The sequence below is a fragment of the Martes martes genome (genome assembly GCF_963455335.1).
Source record: "Martes martes genome assembly, chromosome: 13".
Lineage (NCBI taxonomy): Eukaryota > Metazoa > Chordata > Mammalia > Carnivora > Mustelidae > Martes > Martes martes.
Genome location: NC_137901.1, coordinates 89,507,034 through 89,526,230, shown reverse-complemented (window position 1 = coordinate 89,526,230; position 19,197 = coordinate 89,507,034). Strand labels below are relative to the sequence as shown.

At 50.6% G+C, this 19,197-nt stretch overlaps 1 pseudogene across 1 annotated transcript in view; it reads right to left on the bottom strand.

Annotated features, from left to right (window-relative positions):
- The window catches only part of LOC308354313 (transmembrane protein 132B-like), a 30,105-nt pseudogene that overhangs the window by 10,445 nt on the left and 463 nt on the right, over positions 1-19,197 (bottom strand). Inside the window, exon 2 of the transcript in view lies at positions 18,817-18,958. The product of the transcript in view is annotated as a transmembrane protein 132B-like (transcript). The remainder of the gene's footprint in view (positions 1-18,816; positions 18,959-19,197) is intronic.

Sequence of the window (19,197 nt, the reverse complement as noted above, 5' to 3'; positions counted from 1 at the left end):
ATCGGTGGCCTCATAGAAACAGTTTATTCCTGTGAGTCTCAGGACCTAAGTCAGTGCAAACAGTGGCCTCATGACCACCTAGTCCACAAAGAGAGCCTGGGAGAGGGACTTTGAAAGACCCCAGCAGACAGGACCCAGCAGACACAAGACATGCCCCTCACTGCAGAAGGCTGGCCCTCCAAACTCTTACTCTCACTGACTATTTCCTCAAGAGAACCAGAAATTCAGAATCTAGCCAAACCCTCATGTTTCAGGGGGAAATTCTTGATGTAGAAGCAATGGACTCAGCATTACAAACTGCTATACCACTGATGGAGCTTGTGTCCTCTCCACCATGAATAGAGGCTAATGACATCCTTGCCTACAAGAGACTTTTTCTGAGCTGCCTGAGAAAATTCTGTGTAAAGCACTGAGCTCCTCAGTTGCCATAACCCTTGATTAGATGGTGTGGCACAGCCACTGTTCCCAGATCCCTGCCACCTCCCCATATGGCCAGGGTGAAATTATAGCGGTTCCTTCCTTTATGGAACACCTAGATTGGCGCTAGTGATACAAAACCAGCTCACCATCATATTATCTGTACAATCATAGTATAATTCAGTTTATAAGAAGGTAATTTACCCATAAATTCTCACGAATAATGGAGTGGCATGAAGTACTGTGTGGACTAGTGAAGCAAGAACAAGCCAACCCAACCCAACCCAGCCCAACCCATTCCAACACAACCCAACCCAACACAACACAACACAACACAACACAACCCAACACAACACAACACAACCTATCCCGACACAACCCATCCCAACCCAACTCAACACAACACAACCCATCCCAACCCAACCCAACACAATACAACCCATCCCAACCCAACGCAACACAACACAACCCAACACAATACAACCCATCCCAACCCAACCCAACACAACACAACCCATCCCAACCCAACCCAACCCAACCCAACCCAACCCAACACAATACAACCCATCCCAACCCAACACAACACAACACAACCCAGCCCAACACAACCCAACACAACCCAACCCAGCCCAACACAACACAACACAACACAGCACTGCATGGCCCAGAGCAACAGCATAGCGCCAGGTTGGCTGCAATGTATCTAGGGATATTGAGACCAGCCAAACCAGAACGAACATGTTTCACCCAAGGGAAACAACCAGCACACCTAGAATGAATTGTTTCCATGGAGGAATGTTGGCTCTGCCTTTTTAGGCATACGCTTCCCTGCCCCCCCCCAAAAAGAGGCAGGACATCCAGGTTGAGAGTGAAATCTATCAGATTTCAATACTGGCCACTAATAGGAAAACAGTAAGACATGACACTGGCCAAACAAAGCAAGTCTCGGGACTGTATTTGCCTTAAGAATGGCTGTTCTACAGATGTGAGCATATGCTCTCCTTGACAATGTGACTGCAATGCCCAGAGAAGGAAATGGAGATAGGTATGAAACCATCTAGAACAAATGTGCCCCTCACCGATATGATGCTCCAGTCTCTATTAGACACTTTTCCTGACTCCCACAGACTATAACAGAAATGGGAAAGTTTTCATCACATTGGTGAATGTTGATGGATCCTCACAGGCCCTGGGAGGGAAGGGAAGGGGACTTGTTCTGAGAAGGGATCTGGATTCTGGGAGAGAAGTGTGCAAGGATCAGTTAGTGATGTCTTCCTTGGACGGGTGCTAGGGAGCTATGGCATGTGTGTCTTACCTCTATCACTTTTGCCACAAATTCAAGTCCAAATTCTTTAGAAAGCTCTGAAGGTTCTTAAATCCTAATAACACAAAGTTTCTAAGATACTTTTTGGCAGCAATGATTGATGACTTCATGTCTTCTGCATGAGAGCCCAAAATCACATAATCAGCATTTCAAACAAAAAATTCAGTATCCATACTTCTCCCTAAAATCAACTCTCTTTCTTTTGTGGTAATGATCCCTAGTACTCCTGCCCCACATAGTTCTTTGTGCACACTGTCTCCCCTTATGGACAAAAGGGGACCATGTCCTAAGATCCTCCATAGTCCTCTTATGGAAACTACTTAATGCGCATGAGAAATCAGCTGTGATTTTTTTAGAAATTAGGATTTAAATATAAATTTAAAAAAATAAGATTTTAAATTTTTTTTAATTTAATTAAAAAATTTTAAATTTAAAAAAATTTTTTAAAAAATTTTAAATTTTAAAAGAATTTTAAATTAAGATACATTCACATATCCTAAAACTCACCTTGTAAAGTATACAAGTCAGTGGGTTTTTAGCAGATCCACAGTTGTACAGTAATCACGATCCACTTTCAGGACATCCTCACCACCCTCAGAAGAAACCATGTACTCGCTGGACTGTACTCTTCCATCCTCACTCCCTTCCCCCACCAACCCTGGAGACCACTCATCGACTCTCTGCTTTGACAGATTTTTCTATACCGGACATTTCACGTAAACAGAATTATACGATATATGCCCTTTTGTGCCTGGCTTCTTTCATGTGGCATAATGTTTTCAAGGCTCATTCATGTTGTAACATAGATCAGGGCTTCATTCCTTTCTACAGCTGAGTGGTCTCTTACGTGGATAGACCAAATGGGCCTATCCAACCATCAGAAAATGGGCTTTGGGGTTCTTTCTACTTTTTTTGATACTGTAATGTTGTCATGAACACTCATGCACGGGTTTCTGTGCAGACTTCTATTTTCATTTCTCTTGGATATATACCTAGGAGTGGGATTTCTGGGTCACATGAGAACTCTACCTTTAGGAGTTTGAGGATCTTTTAAACCATTTTCCAAAGGAGCAGTACCAATTGACATTCCCACCAGCAATGTCTAGGTATCCCAATTCTTACATCTTCAACAGCCATGATTCTGAGAACAAACCCTCCACACAATGTATGAGCAGTTCCAATTCAGACTTCTCTACCCATCCAGAAGAAAACATTTCAGTATATTCTTTCTTTGGATTGTCTGTCAAAAGGAAGAATTCTCCACTGGGGAGGAATTCACTACCCATAAGGGACCTCTTGCAGAATCTAAACTGTGACACAGAACCACCGACTGAAATATCTATCAGGTTCTGTTCATCACTTTAGACACTATTTCTTTCCAATACCCACATATCAACTAAGAATGCTCTTGTTAATGAACCAACTGGAGAAGGCAGTCATTAAATGGTGCACTGAACATATGACTGGATATATGCATGACTGAGTCATAATTGAATAAATGCATGATGGATGGGTGAATGAACAAGCTCAGTGAATATTTACTGAGCACTCTGTAGGAACCAGATGCTGTGCTAGACGTGGAGACAGAGCAAACAAGAGACACGTGCGAGCTCACAGGGATCATGTTCTGTTGTGGGAGACGGACAGAGCCGAGCAGATACACTAGTTGAAGGGGAATGTCCGTTGGTGGCAAATGCTACAAAGAAAGCTACGGGAGGTAAAGGAATGTAGTGGCTGGGCAGGGAGGTTGGAAAAGCGGAGAGGATCCAGATCTCGTGGCCCTTGCAGTCATGGTCACGGGATGGAGAGAAGAGAGGTTTTGAGGATATTATGGCTCTTTCTAGTCCGAGTCCTTAACTCTTCAACAAAATTGTCACCAGTGTTTCTCACTGGTCTCCTTTTAAGGATCCTAGTGGATTATTTTGATCCTTGCAAGAGAAATTCAGAAATACCCTTTCCTCTCTCTTATCCACATCTACATTACTGCCTGAATTTCATTATTTCCAGAGTTCATTTTCGAAAACTCTTTCCCAATGACAAATGCTCAGCGACTCCTCTCTGACCAGGGGGTAAACTCCAAAATCCTTTGCTCAGCTTCACATTTGTCTTTCTGCATCACGTCCTGGCACCTCTCCTGCTAACTGCGCTTCAAGAAAGCTGGCATCTTCCAATTTTTCCTAAGCAGATCAGACATTAAAACAACAAAAATGACACTAGCTGATGCTTTTTCAATGCTGAGAATGCCTTTTTTCTCAATGCCTTCCTAATCAAATGGATGGATGAATGGATGAATGGGTGGATGGATGGACGGATGGAAGGATGGGTGGATGGATGGGTGGGTGGGTGGATGGGTGAGTGAGTGGATAGATGGACGTATGGATGAGTGGATGGATGGATGGTTGGATGGATGGATGGATGGATGGATGGGTGGTTGGATGGATGGATGGGTGGGTGGGTGGGTGGATGGATGGATGGATGGATGGGTGGTTGGATGGACGGATGGGTGGGTGGATGGGTGAGTGAGTGGATAGATGGACATATGGATGAGTGGATGGATGGATGGATGGGTGGGTGGGTGGATGGGTGGATGGGTGGGTGGGTGGGTGGGTGGGTGGATGGGTGAGTGAGTGGATAGATGGACATATGGATGAGTGGATGGATGGATGGGTGGGTGGGTAGGTGGGTGGATGGGTGGATGGATAGATGGATGGATGAAGAAAGTTTCCTCCTTTCTCCTTGGCAGGAAAGCCCTGCCCAACAGGAGATCATGGGAGCCAACTGAGTGCCTCAGCTCCCTCCCAACACAGACAGCTCAGAAGTCACTTGCTGTAAGTTGTGTTAGCCAAGCTAGACCAGAGCCCTCCACAGGAGCTTTTAGACTGAACTTGGTTGGAAAAGATTCTTTTCTTTCCTTATCATAGAGTTGCACTGGTAAGAGCCTGAAGCTACTGTGGTCATGATCTTTATTTTACTCAGCAGCTTGTTGGGAGAGGTAAAGTTAATGCATAGAAACAAGAAAGCCCACAGAAAGTGTCTGGCCACAGTTTCATCTCTGGTTCCTATCATCCCTAACGCCCCAAATTTCTAAATATGGGCTTACGAGGTCTGATCTAGTCCCCTCTTTGCCACCTTGGAAGTAGATTTCAGTGGTTCTCGCCCAGGGATAATTTTAACTCTAGTGTAAAGAGAAATGTTGGGCAAGGTCTGGAGATGTTTTGGGTTGTCACAATTCAGGCAAGGGGTTGGCACTGTTATCAAGTGAATGGACGCTGGGGAAGCTGATCCACACCCTACAATGCACGGACAGACCCTCACCATAGTTATCAGACCTCACCTGTCAGGATGGAGAAATCTTGAATTAGTTCAAACTCATCACTTACAACAAGGTTCCTGATAGTCCTTGCGAAGGCCGTGCCCCGAGGCTGACACCCACACCCCACCTAGTGAGGCAGACCTACCGGCTTACCTCTGCAAGTCAGCCCACAAAACACCTGCCCTACAAAGGGAGAGTTTCCATGTTCAAATAGTCCATTTTCACCAGTATGCTGTCTTCCCTGGAATGCATATGAAAACCACTTTCCTCTCCTTCCTGATTTTGCTCCCTTTCGGTCCATGTTACAGGCCGATCTTTGAAGTTAAGCCAAGGAACAGCAAAGCTTATTAGCTCTGGCTTTTGCAAATAGACCTATCAACATTCCAGGGGTTAGCAGGCTGCAGATGTGGGCCTATCGATTGGGCTTGAAAGAACTCCTTCTTCCCAGAGAGTAGGTGTCTCCTTCTCCATAATTCGCGACCTCTGTGTTGACAGGCCTGGGTCCCCGAAGCTTCATTGATTGGTGTGGCCACTGAATTTTTAATGAAACTGTGTATAATGCACAATAAGATAGCTTTGTATTGATTCAGTCTCACGGGATGTCGTCTTTACAGAGAAAGTCCCTCTCACTGCTTCCTATTTGATTTCGGTTTGGTTTGGTTTCGTTTCTGTCTCATTCTGCGTTATCCCTTACTTCAGCACGCACCGAAGCGAGAAGCCCGCCCCGTGTGAATGCCACCAGTCTGGACGCATCCGCTGGCTTTCCAAACACTTCCCCAGAGGCTCAAAGACCCTGGTGGGTCTCAGCATGCTCTCTGGGGTCCTCCGGCAACTCCTGTGATGCTGGGGCACCATCCCGATTCACAGGCCCCTCCACAGATACACGCCCCGATGAGACGGTCCTTGAGGTTCACCAAGGGTTTCTTGATTCCCGTCAGCTCGGGTGGTGGCTTACAGCCGACCAAACCCAGACTCCGGGGCAGGGCCAACCTCAGTTTACGTGTCTGGTACCCGGACGATGTGGGCAGGTCTACCCCCGGAGCCTTAGTCACTGTGAAAGGAGGATACTATCCCTTGTATCCTGAAGGACCGAGGCAGCCCTCCCTTTAAGTAACCGATGAAAAGGACTCAGGGAAAGAACCAGGCACCTGAGAGTCATTCCTCAAACTAATCGGTAAATAAGAACTCAAAAGCAAGTAAGACGTGTCAACTGAACAGAAGAGTACTTCGGGAAAATGAAGAAGCAGAGGCTTGGACAGATGGACAACTTGCCCGAGGTCATGTCACGTGTAGTCGGGACGAGGGCACAGAAGGCAAAGTTGAGGGCAAAGTACAGGCCGACAGCCCACGACCGCCACACCCCCTGCTCCCAGGTGGGCCGTGTGTGACATTCCTCAGGCACTGCCAGCCGCCCTAATGCTAAGGGAAGGAAAGACAAATGGCGGACTAACAGAGTTCACTGTCCTGCAGGAAAAACCATTCTTACCAACAACCTGACATCTGGAGGCCCACAGACTCGATCTCACGGAGCCCGCACACGACGCTTCCCTCCGTGAGTGATGTGGGAAACAGAAGCAGAAGGGCGTGTAAGCAAGTTAGGTGTCCTTATACCCTGCAGCCTATTGACAAGGAGTTGTAATAGGGAGAGTACGAGGTTCCTCCAGAAAGCTCCCAGCTGTCCTCATGTGAGCTCCTGATACTAGAAGGGAGAGGACCTTCGCTTGGCAACAGCCAGGCTCCCAGCATCCAACAGTCTTTCTGAGCTTATGAAAGTGCTTTTGGACACCTCCCTTTGTTCCTACCTCCCCCATCTCCCAAGCATAGAATCAGCCACTCCTCACAACCCAGGTCAGCAGCTCTTTCTGCCCACGGGTCCCGTCCCCGTGCTTTAATAAAATCACCTTTTTTGCACCAAAGATGTCTCAAGAATTCTTTCTTGGCTCTAGGCTCTGTGCCTCACGCACCAACATTCAAAAACTCCATCAGCGGCATCGGGACTCGAACCCATGGCCTGTGGACCAGGCTCTGAGCTGTGCGGTATAGACGTCTACACGGGGTATCTAACCCACATATAATCACGATTCTAAAGACTGTTTGAAATGCATCAGCAGCAAGATGAAATAGTAAAGGCATAGAGCATTTTATTTCTATGTTGAAGTTAAAATATGGGCGTAGAACTAGGGAAGAAATGGAGATGCCGGGGGGCGTGGCAGTGGATAGACAGTGGGGGGCAGGCTTGGGGTGTCTACACAATCTGATTTCAGAGGGAAAAGACGAGTTCAAAGGCAGGAGAGTAAATATATAGTCCCCTGGGCTCCAGGCAGGCAAGGAGAGCAGAGGAGGGACAGATTTGCTCCTGGAACTCGCCAAGAGTGGAAATGGGCCCCCTGGCTCTCAGGCCACCTGCCAGGGAGCTCCGACAGCTTATAGGTCTCTACGTCCCTCAGCCACACTGAGCAAAGGGCCAACTGGGGGGGGAGGTGGAGATTTTCAGGTGGGGAACCGTCCGCTGCCAGCACACAGCTCTGTCCCTCGAGAACTGAAGGCATCCGAGTTAATACAGTAACTTCTGCAGGAACCAGGAGGAAGGGATGGAGAGCTGATTGACTGCACTGATTAAACTCAGAGAAAAGCACCAAAAGAGAAAGGAAGGTCTTCTTTGCTCTGACGGAGCACAAAGTGAATGCATCTGTAAACGGAACGAGGCAGTAAGAGCCAGGGGTGAGCGGCGTCGGAGAGCACGGCTCTCCCGAGGAGACAGGTGCAGGGCCTGGAGGCGACCCAGAGAGCCCCAGTCCCCAGCTCCCAGGAAGAGGGAGAAGCCCTGGGCCCAGATAGAAGCTGGGGAGTTCACAGCCACATGAAATGATTTCAATTAGGAATGTCAGTTCTTATCAGAAGTTGTCAAAACACTCATGAAAAAAAAACCCCACAAATCTGTCTAATTAATACTAAAATCACCATCTACACAGCAGAAGCAGAAGGTTAAGAAGGAAGCGTTCTCTTCAGTCCAGACAACAGGAAATAGATGCCGTTAATTCCAGCCAGAAAGGAGTGACAAGTGGTAAATTACAGATTTAAAGAAAAACAAACCTCGGCAGCAACCTCCCAACTGCCTGACATTTTATATTTAGATGCTCGGCTCCTGGGGACGGGCCATGGGAAGGAAATGCATGTCCAGTCATTCGCAGGAGGCGCTGGCAAGTACGGCCAAGAGAGACAAAAATCCTCGGAGTCATGCGCTAAGAGTCATAGCCAAGGTTAAAACCGGCGCTGACGCCCCATGCTTGCTAATATGAAAGGGATTTCCAGGCACATGTGTACTCTAGTGCATGGGTGAGTTTGCCAGCATGCATATTGAAATTGTACCGTAGAGTGTTAGCACGACGTTGTGGGAGCTCCTAGTTGTTATAAAAATAGCCATAATGGTAATAGTGGTAGTAACACAGAGCCAGACAGTGCAGAGTTAAATAAGACACAATCCCTGCCTTTGGGATGGTCGGATCTCAGGGAAGGGCCAGACTCTCCCACACTCATCCTCATAAAACAGGCCCAAGAAGCCCGCAGAGGGGTCCACACAGGCTGATAACAGGCCAGGGCAGGGCAGCCGTGGAGTGGGAGAGGTCAGGAGGAAAAGCTCCCTCAAAGAGCAGGGGTCCAGAGCTGGCTTGAGACTGAAGCATGGTTTGGTGTTTCCATGGACAGAGGGTTTGTCTCAGGAAAGAAAAATTCTAGACGAAGTCTGGTTAAACCAGAGAGACCCTTGGCCCAACTTTGCATGAAGGAATCATGATGTTTTCAGTTCCCTAAGCCAGGACACTTCCGTTGTGAGTACACCTAAGTCTGCTGGGCTGTGTTTCCACAGTAGGCAATCCAAATACCATAATTAATCTAAGAATTTAGGGTAGACTCACCAGTGCCTCTGCCTCCGACTTGGGTACGGGCACCGGCAGGCAGAGTCTTCCCTAAGGTCCTCACCTCAGTTCCTAAGGCTCCAGCGTGCCCATCGATAGGTCTACATTCAAGGTCGTCCGTCCTATAAAGGCACCTGTTTCAGGAGCTCTTGGTAGGAGAGCTCATCTGGATTTGGATTTAGTTCACATTAATCCAGGAAAGGCAGCTGTTGAAACGGGGCTGCTGATGTTCTCCAGAGGGGTGATATCAGATTCTACTTAGTGACCAATTTCCTGTACATTTCTGAGCACACGGCAGCTAACTGCAGATTTCCATGGACAGGGCATCCATCAGGAAACACTAGCCTTACCTTACCCGGTGGTAAGTGTAGTTTGAACACTGATGCTTCCCTGCAGTGGGAAAGGCTTTAAAATGTTAATGCAACTTTTGGGGAGTCTTTCAGCACCTCATTAGTGTTCTGTCCAGCGGATTTTGGGAACCTGGACACTTTACGATTGCGAAGCAAGTTGGCAGGCACTACCTTGCAGAGCAGTGAGAGGGTCTTAGCTCCCTCTCTCTCCAAGAATGAGGAAAACAATCCACAACCCAGCTGATGACAGGTGACTAGCTTCTGGTATTCTGGAAGCCAAGGATCACTGGCAAACAATACAGTTACCAACAACATAAAAACAGGAGCCCAGCCTTCTGTCGGAAAGGTATATTCTCAAAGGTTACAACAGAATCATGCCTTGGAAATCACATTTTTCTTCCTTCCTGGAAGACCTTCACAGAAACTGAGGAAAAGGGAAAACAAAGAGAACATGAAACAAGGCTTAGAGGAGATGCGATTAAACACAGACATGGTTTGAAAACCCCAGAAAGCCCGTTCCGACTAACAGATCCTGCTGATGGAGAAGCAACAGGAACGGTATTTTGCCACTAGGTTCCGAGAATGCCCTCTGCTTACACACCCACCGTGAAAATTCAGGAATGCACAGTGTGGTGAGGGGCAGCTCCAGAGCCCTCAAGCACCTGTGGGCGCCTGCCAGCCGGGCAACCTGGAGTAAGTGACTTTCTGTCCCTGGACCTCCGACTCTGTACCTGAAGCATCAGGTGATGACTGGTATTACCTATGTCAAAACCATGTCAGGGTTCAGTGAGTGAACAGGTCCAACATGCGTATAATAGTGCCTGGCACATACTGAGAGCTCCAAAAAGTATCAGCTACTCTCACCATTAGACTGGCTATAAGCCTCTATGGGCAGGACACATACATATCCCATGTAGTAACTCATAAGTTCCTGTGCACATCACTGTGCCCGGAACAGAATCTTTCCGTGAAGCAGAAGCACACTGGATCCTAGCCACGTCTGAAGCCCATGTCAGATCTCTCCAACAGAGATGTTCCTAATACCAGTCCACTCCTCTTTTAAGTTTTCCCATAGCAGGGCTGTCCCTGGGGATGTTCTAAGGAAGACTATGTGACCGTGGGTAGAGGATCTCACTGCGAATTTGGATGGAGCTATGGACTGAATTGTGTCTCCCCAAATTCATATGTGGAGGTCCTGACCCCCCGCTGTGACTGTGTTTGGAGAGGGGGGCCTTTTGGGAGGTGATTAAGATCCATTGAATTTAGAAGGACCTCAATCTGAGAGAACCAGATTATTACAAGATCCTTCTAAGAAGAGGAACAGACACTGGGGACCTCTCCCATGTGCGTGTGCACAGAGAAAGCCCATGTGAGGACACAGCGAGGATGACGCAGCCATCTTCAAGCTTTCTTGAAATTCTGATCCTGCTCACCCCATCTTTTCATGACCCACTCCTGACAGATATGGGGATACAGGGTTTAGAGGGAACAGGTGTGAAGGGATGTGGCACATGAACTCATACTGCTAACTTGACCTTCTCAACAACCAATGTGGTAAGGCCTATTTTCCTTCTCTTTTGCACACAGATGATTTGTCTTTCGTTGCTATTAAAATTGGAATGAGTGGATACTGGTCAACAAACGGATCATTTGGAGCGAAAATGTGAAAACAGGGTAATTGAGCTAAAGAGGGTGAAGCATCTTATATGTTATACATATGTAGATCTTTTTCCCTCTAGAGAGAATTGTATTCATCCATCCATCCTTCCATCCATCCGTCCATCATCCATCTACCTGTCCTTCCATCCATCCATCTGTCCATCCTTCCATCCATCCAACCATCCATCCACCCATCCAACCATCCATCCATCCAACCATCCATCTGTGCACCTAGTGATACCTGAACATATACTCTGTCATATTTCTATTCTGTGCAATAAGATAATAAGTAAACCAACAATCACATGGAACAGACTCCCCCTTGGAAGAATCCACCCTTGCCAGGAAGTTCAAAGACAAAGAAATAATTCTAACGCCCACTAGAAAAACTCTGAGGAACTGGGGATAAAAGATGTCATTCTCTTCAGGGCAGAAGTGCAGATGTGGAGAGACGTTCTCAGAAGCACAGCTGAGGTTTTCCCGGGGAAAGCAGCATCCCACCTGTGTCAACAACCTCAGCCGCTATCCAAGGTCCCAGCTGCGAGTCCTGACACCTGCCCTGGGCGTTCCCCTCATGCCCGCCAGCCCCCACCATGATGCAGGCCAGTTCTGTGTTAGTGCTTCCCGGAGCAAATGCCGGGGCCCTTGCTCTGTTTCCCACCACCCCTGGGCTTGTTGGGCGAACCGAGCGCTCAGCCAGGGTGGGAACACAGACTCTTGGAGGCCAGCACCCACGATTGTAGCCACCATGGTGTGTCTTTTGCTAGTCGCCATCTCCAATAAATGCAGGTACAGTGTCACCTTATCTAACTGAAAAAGGGACCTTTGAGCGTAAAGATGGGATTCCTAAAACCTTGCTTAAAACAAAGCAGCAAAACACCATGAAAGCTGATCAAATGTGTTTTGCATTTTGTGAAGTTCAATCGGCAGAGAAATACGCAAGGAACCCCAGAGCTCGTGAATGGTGAGCTTGTGGTTTATTTTACCCTCCACCCGTCCCCCGTCCAGGAAGCCTCAGGAGTCACAGCCAACCCCGAGGTCCAGCACTGGCCTTGGAAGCCGACTCCCACGGTCACTTCATTACAGCCCCCACTCCCCGCTTTTTGTTTTCAGACGCCTTGAGTTATGATTTATAAAACTTCAAGGCAGCTGTAAACTTCAAGCAGAGAAAAAATAGGAGGGTTTTTTTTTTTTTTTTTTTTTTTGCAACAACTTAAATCGTGATTTTTCAATTCCCGAGCTGGGCATAAGATAACTCAGAAGTCTGCCTTGGCTCACCATTTAAACTCTATTTTTGTGGCCTCTGATAACACGCTATCCTGGCGGTATACTCTTTCAAAATCCAGCTACCTGTTGGTCCCTGAAGAAAATGAGGAAAGATAGCGCAAATAAGATACTACTTAGAGAAGAATTCAATAAAAATTCAGTGCGGCTTGAAGCATACTTACGGTGTCAAGGGCACAATAGCTAATATGGGGAGACAGGAGAAGTGGAGGAAAGTCCCATTATCGCTGTTCCTGTGGGTGGAGACTGTGCATCAGTCGTCAAGACTAACTAGATAATACCAACCACCCACCTGCCCCCCAGGGGTCACAGCGAGGGGGCCGGCCGGCCAGTGGGCTTTTCGTATCATTTACCAAGTTCTCTTGCTGAAGCCCATCCATGCACCTTGCACAACAGAATATAATAAAACAGGTAACCTTGAAGCTGCGAAATCAACAATAAAGAGCAATGTTCTTCCGTGGACAGTGGGGGTATCGGGAGGAGGAAAAATGGAAGCTTCCGGAAAGGCAATGAGGGTCAGGACCACCTTTCACGTCTAACATCTGAAGAGTGAGGGGTCAGCCCATGTTTGTTAAATACATACGAAGCAGAGCTATTCTAAACATTCATTAGGAATTTCTCTCTTCTTCATATCCATGCAGCTGGGTGGGGACCCAAGAAACCATTCTGGGAAGGGTGACCCACGCGCCCTGGCCACCGCTGGTGGGTCCGTCGGGGAACCTGACCCGGACTGGGCCTGGAGGCAACAGATATGGGATTGTCTTGGCTCTTTCCTCTAAATGGAGGGGCCTAAACTCAGGAGCAGGTGGTGGCCATTTCGTGCCACGCAGACTGAAAAACAGAGAGTGTTGTTCTGTAGGAAGAACAATAAAGAGGCGGCTTTGTAGAGAGAAGCCGAGATTGGAGCTGGTGCCAGGCCGGCCTTAAGCAAGGGATGGTGGGTGCCCCTCCCTTGAGGGGCTTGGTGTCCATGAAGCACTCCACTGTCATGATAGCAAACACCCTTTTCAGCTTGAGTCCCATGGGGCGGGGGTGGTCCTGGCCTAAAGTCTCTCCGTTTTCCACTTAACCCTAAAGCATGTCAGGCCTTCCCACTCGTACACAATTTTCATTTACTGTTCAGAGATAAACGCCAGCTCCTACCCTCCCAGCCGAACATCCCTGGCCTCCCTGCGAGGGCGGTGAGGTGAGTCAGTACCAGAGGCTCTAAACTCAGGGTCACAGGTGTGGGTTCGGTTCTTCTGTGCAGCAGGCTTCCCGGGTGATCCCAGCCAGCAAGAGCCTCGGCCCACTTCCTCCTCTATCAAACTGGGAGTCACCGTCCATGCGATCGGAGTCCCCCAGGCTGGACGGCGATTGGACAATCACCAGAAAAGGAGGGAGGGCAGGAGAGAGAGTTGTTATATTGATAAGTGGAGGAAGAGTCGGTTGGGACTCCTGAAAGGAAGGGGGAGGCTCCCAGACAAATGCCTCCGAAGCCCAGCACGGTGATGGAGAGGACAGAACGGCCCAGGTGGATACTGAGTACCTCCCTGCTGGGGAGCTGATAGGACACGCATGTTACAGAAGAGGAGGCTCAGAGACAAGTCACTCACCTGAGGACACGCAGCAGCCCGGGAACGGGGCGGGAGGGGCCAGACCTGCGGCCTGTGTGCTGCAGCCCTGCCTCAGAGCTCCGGGGACATCACGTGGGGAAAGGCTGTCTTTGTCCCGGGACCAAGGTGGGAGGTGAAGCGTGTTGTTTGCACCAAGCTGGTCGCTGAGTAGAATCGAGCCTACGAGAAACTGCGTGGATTCAGTCCATGGCTGAGGCTCTCTCCGCATCGGACAGATAGTGAGAAACCGACAAAGCAAAGCCTTGGTGTTCTGTTATGACTCGGGGTCCGTCTCTGTCTGCAGGGTCTTGGGTGGGAGACAGGTGTCCCCCAGGCATCCTTGGGCGGGGAGGCAATGCACTTTCTCCCCATTCTGGGCCGCGGAGAAAGAGCTGAGGCCCCTGGGAACAGAGCCATCATCCACGTGAGCGGGAGGGACAGGAATGGGAACAGCAGACGGTCAGACAGGAGACTGAGGAGGGGAGACAGAACGACAGGGAATTCCTGCGCTTGGACAACATGGAGAGAGGCCGGAGAGCACACACAGGGGCAAACAGAGCCACAGAGACAGCGAGCGTCAGCGATACGGACGGAGGATTACGGAGACCACAGGGCCTTTAGACACACCGAGTCACGGAAACGAGGCCAAGAAGAGAAAGAGAAAGACAGAACAGATGCGGGCTCAAGGCTTGGTGCGCTCTCTGTCTTCCTGGGCACGGAGCTTCTGCCCATGCACCTGTCTGTCCCCTCCCCCCCACACTGATGCTGAGTGACGACTAGCGGGCCACCCCCAAGCTGGGACAGGTGCATGCAGGTGGAAAATCTACCGACAGCAGGACCAGGAGCTTCAAGGGCAAGGTCTGAACGGCTGCCCGGAGCTGCTCTTTGTGACGAGAAGGGCTTGCTACGGTCCCAGAGGGTGCAGGGGGGGCTGGATCGCTTTGCTGGTGCTGGGAAGAAGTGAGGGTCACACCAGTAGCTCCCTCGGAGCTGCTGGAGGAGGAGGAAGGGCAGGGCAGCAGGAAGCTCTGGTCTCTGTCTTCAGGATCACCAGGAGGAGACACGGCCCAGGGTGCTGGGTCCTGTCCATCTCGTGGGTTAGAAAAGTAAGTTCATTTCTGCTTCAGAACCGGCATCACACCCTAGTCCCAACAATGCGCCAGCATCTTCCTAATGGCAGGAAAGGGATTTACAGACGAGATGAAGTTCAGGGTCTCGAGAGGAGGCGATTGTCCTCAAGTATCCGGATGACTCCTGAATGCCCTTCCCTGTGTCCCCAAAGAGGGGGGAGAGGAAGACTGGATGCAGGTGGGAGAGGAAAAGGCAGGCATGCACGTGGGGACCGGGACGGCAGTGAAGTGGCAGCTGCAAGCTGGGGGACACCTGGGGCCACCAGACCAGGTGGGAAGAAGGGTCGGCCCCGGGTCTTCAGAGGGCAGCTGCCACAGACAGCCTGGTTTTGGTGTGTTCCAACTGGTCTGGGACTTCCGACCTCCAGCACTATGAGAGGACACATTTCTGCTATGGTAAGTCATCCCTCCTGTGGACCTGTTAACAGTGGCCACAGGACATTACCCCATCCTGAGGCAGAGAGACCGAACAGGAGAGGGAATGAGGGGCAGGTGGGGGGCATGGCAGAACCTGGGGGGCTAGAAGTCCCGTGACATCCGGGGACTTCCGTGCCCGGGACTCTGTGGGGCAGGTGGGTCCTGCTCGTTCGCTCACCCCAGCGCCAGCCCTGAAAAACCCGGGTTTGTCTCAGATTCCTTCCTGGTGCCTGAGTCTATTAGCTGCTCCGTCAAGCTCTGCCCGATTACACCTTCAACCTGCTAATACAGCCTCCTCTGTGGGCTGACGGAATCTCGTACCCACCGCAGGCCCTGTGAAAATTTAATAGGACACCACGTTGCCTCAGAACTAGCATGCAAATATCGGCACTGAATTAACAGAGGAGCCTGACAAGAGAGCAGTGTGCAGAGGGACGCTCCAGAAGCAGGCCTAGGAGCCCAGCCCACCGCGGGGGCTTCCCGAAGAGCCAGGGCCCCAGCTGCATGGCTCCCAACCCAACCCCGGGGGGTCCAGCCAGCGAGGTGGGGGACGGGGCTGGAGTCTGGCTGACTCTCAGACCCTCAGTCCCTCCGACAGGAGCTGGGAAGGGAGAGGGGGGCCAACAGACGTCAGGGGGAAGCTGGAGAAAGTCAGGATCCTCCATGTCTCCATAGAGTCAGAGACAGAGAAGCAGGAGGAGAGGCAGGTGCTTGGTGTGGAGGAAAAAGGCAGAGTAGAGAAGCATTTACGCAGACTGAGAAGGAAAGAGAGAGAGAGAGAAGAAACGAGAAAGCCAGGCCGTCAAGTCCAAGAGGGAGGCAGAGAGCCGAGGACCCAGAGAGAAAAAACCAGCAGCACTGAGAGATGGGAAGGCAGAGAGACACAGGAGAATGTCCGAGAGAGATCGGAAGGAGAGGCCGGTCTGCTCGGCTCAGCACCCCGTGTCCCATCCACAGCTGGAACTAAGGCACCCCCGGGCCCCATTCCAGCTACCTGCCCAGTGCTTCTGCAGGCAGCAGCGCTACAGCGTGGCTCAGCACACCCATGTTGGGAAGGACGCAGGAGACAAAGCCGTAAGAGAGGGGACCTCCCCAAAAGGGGGATTCTCACAAACCCTTGTGAGGCCACGTGCCCATCCTGTATCCTGAGGGTCCAGCAGGGCCCGACGATCTGTCCACAAGCCACACAGCTGGTCTCAGGGACAGCTGCCGGCAGACAACTTCCGGTCCTTGAGCCGATGAGACACACGCTCCTTTAGCCATCTGTGCTTCGGCGAGCTTCTCTTTCTTTCCCGTCTCTCTTTCTTCCCGAACACCCAGCGGTGTGGTGTGATGGCCGAGAGCCCAGATTCTCGGGACAGACTGCCTGCTCTGAGAGCTACCTTGTACTTGGGAGAGTCGATGTCCTTAGTTGTCTCAGCTGTAAAACGGGCCTAATGAGAGTTTCCCCTAACTCCTACTATGGAATGGCTAAGGAGGATAAGGCATTTAAAACAGATGAAAAGAAAAAAAAAAACAACAACAACAAGAAAAAAAAAGCAGATGAAAAGCACAGTTAGTGCTCAGTTAGGAGTCACTATTCATTTTATAACTTAGAGCTCTTCATTCTTCCTGGCAAACTTCTACCCATCCTTCAAAACCCCATTCCAATACTGTCTTTATTTTCAAGCCTTCCCAGATGAGCAATTTCCCTTTTGGAAGAATGGGCTGTGTCTTTAAATAGAAAACCATACCAGCTCTTAGCATACAGGAACACTGCTTCTCTAGCTATCCCTTAGCTTTATTGTACAAAGCCTGAAGGGAAGGGATGGGTGTAATTTGATTATATCAGCCTAGAACCAAGTAAGGGTCTGAAACAGAGACCCCTTGAGAAAACTGGTAGATACAACAGTATCGGAGAACTGTGGGAGGGGGACGTGTTCGAGGAGTTGGCAGAATGCAGCTGAGCTGGAGAATTGGAGATACGGGGCGGGAGAAGTCCTGAATGCCCACTGCACAATCCTGCCCTAGTCCCCTCCCCTTCCCCAAGGCACATCCCACCAACCAGCAAAACTCATCTCAGATCTCAGGAGTGTTTGGTTAAGACATTTTTGGGGTCAGTACCCAGGTATAAAGAAAAACAACTCTGTGTGTCATCATCGGCCAATCTGATAGAAAACTGTCTTTTTCCGTAAAGGCTTTGAACTTGCTGTCTTTCAGAAAAGGTTACAAGAAGGTAGCAAAAAAGCCAAATTCTCTGAAAACCTTATTTCCTGTTCCAGCCTCCATGCTGAACCGCTCCGTGGGAAGCAGGCGCCCTCAGAAAGGGTCTGCTGGAGCCATCCTCCCTGGGCGCCATGGAAACAGTGGCCTGGGCCACTTTTTCCCTTTGTGGTAATTATTCGCCCCCATTTTTTTTTTTTTCTTCAGATGAAATGACAAGGCGATACGCTTCCGAGCCCATCTGATGTCTCCATTAGATGCTTTGCTAAATTACGATGACCCGAAGCAATTCTGACTGCCCCTCCCCCGGGGGCTTCTGATCACACACGCCCCCATTCACCGGCCCACGGCCGCAAGGCGGGCTTGATTCCCAGTCTCGTAGCCAAGTCAACCCCGTCCGGTCTTTGCCTACGTCTTAGAGCCCGTGAACTGACCTTTTCTTCTCCAGTGCGGCCAACAGCCCACTGTTCTCCAAAACCCATCACCGGCTGGGACGCGGGGCCTGGCCCGGGGCTCTGCGTCGCCCTGCCGGGCCTCGCACAGCAGATGACCAAGGAGTGCTGCGGCCGGGGGCACGGGGCCATCCGCCTCCCGCAGACACGCAGACGGGAGGATCCGTGTCCGCGCAGGAGCCGGAAGCCCAAACCAGCCTTGCCGAGACCTTCCCTTTGCCGCTCCCAGGCCTCAACCGCTCTAACTTCCATTTGGACCCTGGGGTCGTTCATGGTTCACGGTTTTGCATATTTGGTTTGATTGAAAAAGAAAAAAAAAAAAAAAATCCACGCCTCCCCTGAAGAGACTAATGCGGGGTGTGGTGTCCCGTATCCGGACGACACCTGTCGTCATCTGTGGGTCCGAGCCCTCGCGAGCTGCCGGGGTGAGGTCTGGGGAGCACCCCCCGGGGCAGGGAGGGGCCCAGAAGCAGGCGGAAGGCGCCGGATGGGGAGGGCGGCAGGTGGGGCCACAGGGGAGCTCCCGTCCGGGCTTGTCTGGGGGGACAGACGAGCAGGCTTTGCGCCCACCCACCAGCCCCTTGGGGCTCGCGGGGAGGCCTCAGCGGGGTCCCCGCACGGTCCACACAGTCTCAGCGCCACACGGTCCACACAGTCTCAGCGCCACACGGTCCTCAAGGGCGCGGCCTAAAACGCGCTCCCTCTGTGGGAGGGGGTGAAGCCTCATCCATAGGAGGGGTACCGCGGCCGTCTTAGCACCGTGAGGCAACGGGTACGAGGAAACGCTGCGAAGGATAAGGAGACCAAAGCGGAACAGGAAGCAGATGAAAGGAACTGTCCTTACGGCCCGCAGCCCCCTGACGTCGCTCCAGGAGCCCGCAGCCGTCTCAATGTCAGGGCCCTGCCGGAGGGAAAAACAGCCTTAGCTTGACGACAGCGAGGCCTCCGGGATCCGTGCGTCTTCGCTAACATATGGAAACCCTCCGGAAACTTCTCTTGGTCTTCCCCAGCTCCAGAGTCTATAGTGAGTCACAAGCCCAGGGCAGCTCTTCCTGCCCACAGGTCCTGTCCCCGGGCTTTCGTAAAAACACCCTTTTGCACCAAAGACGTCTCAGGAATTGTTTCTTGCTCATCGGCTCT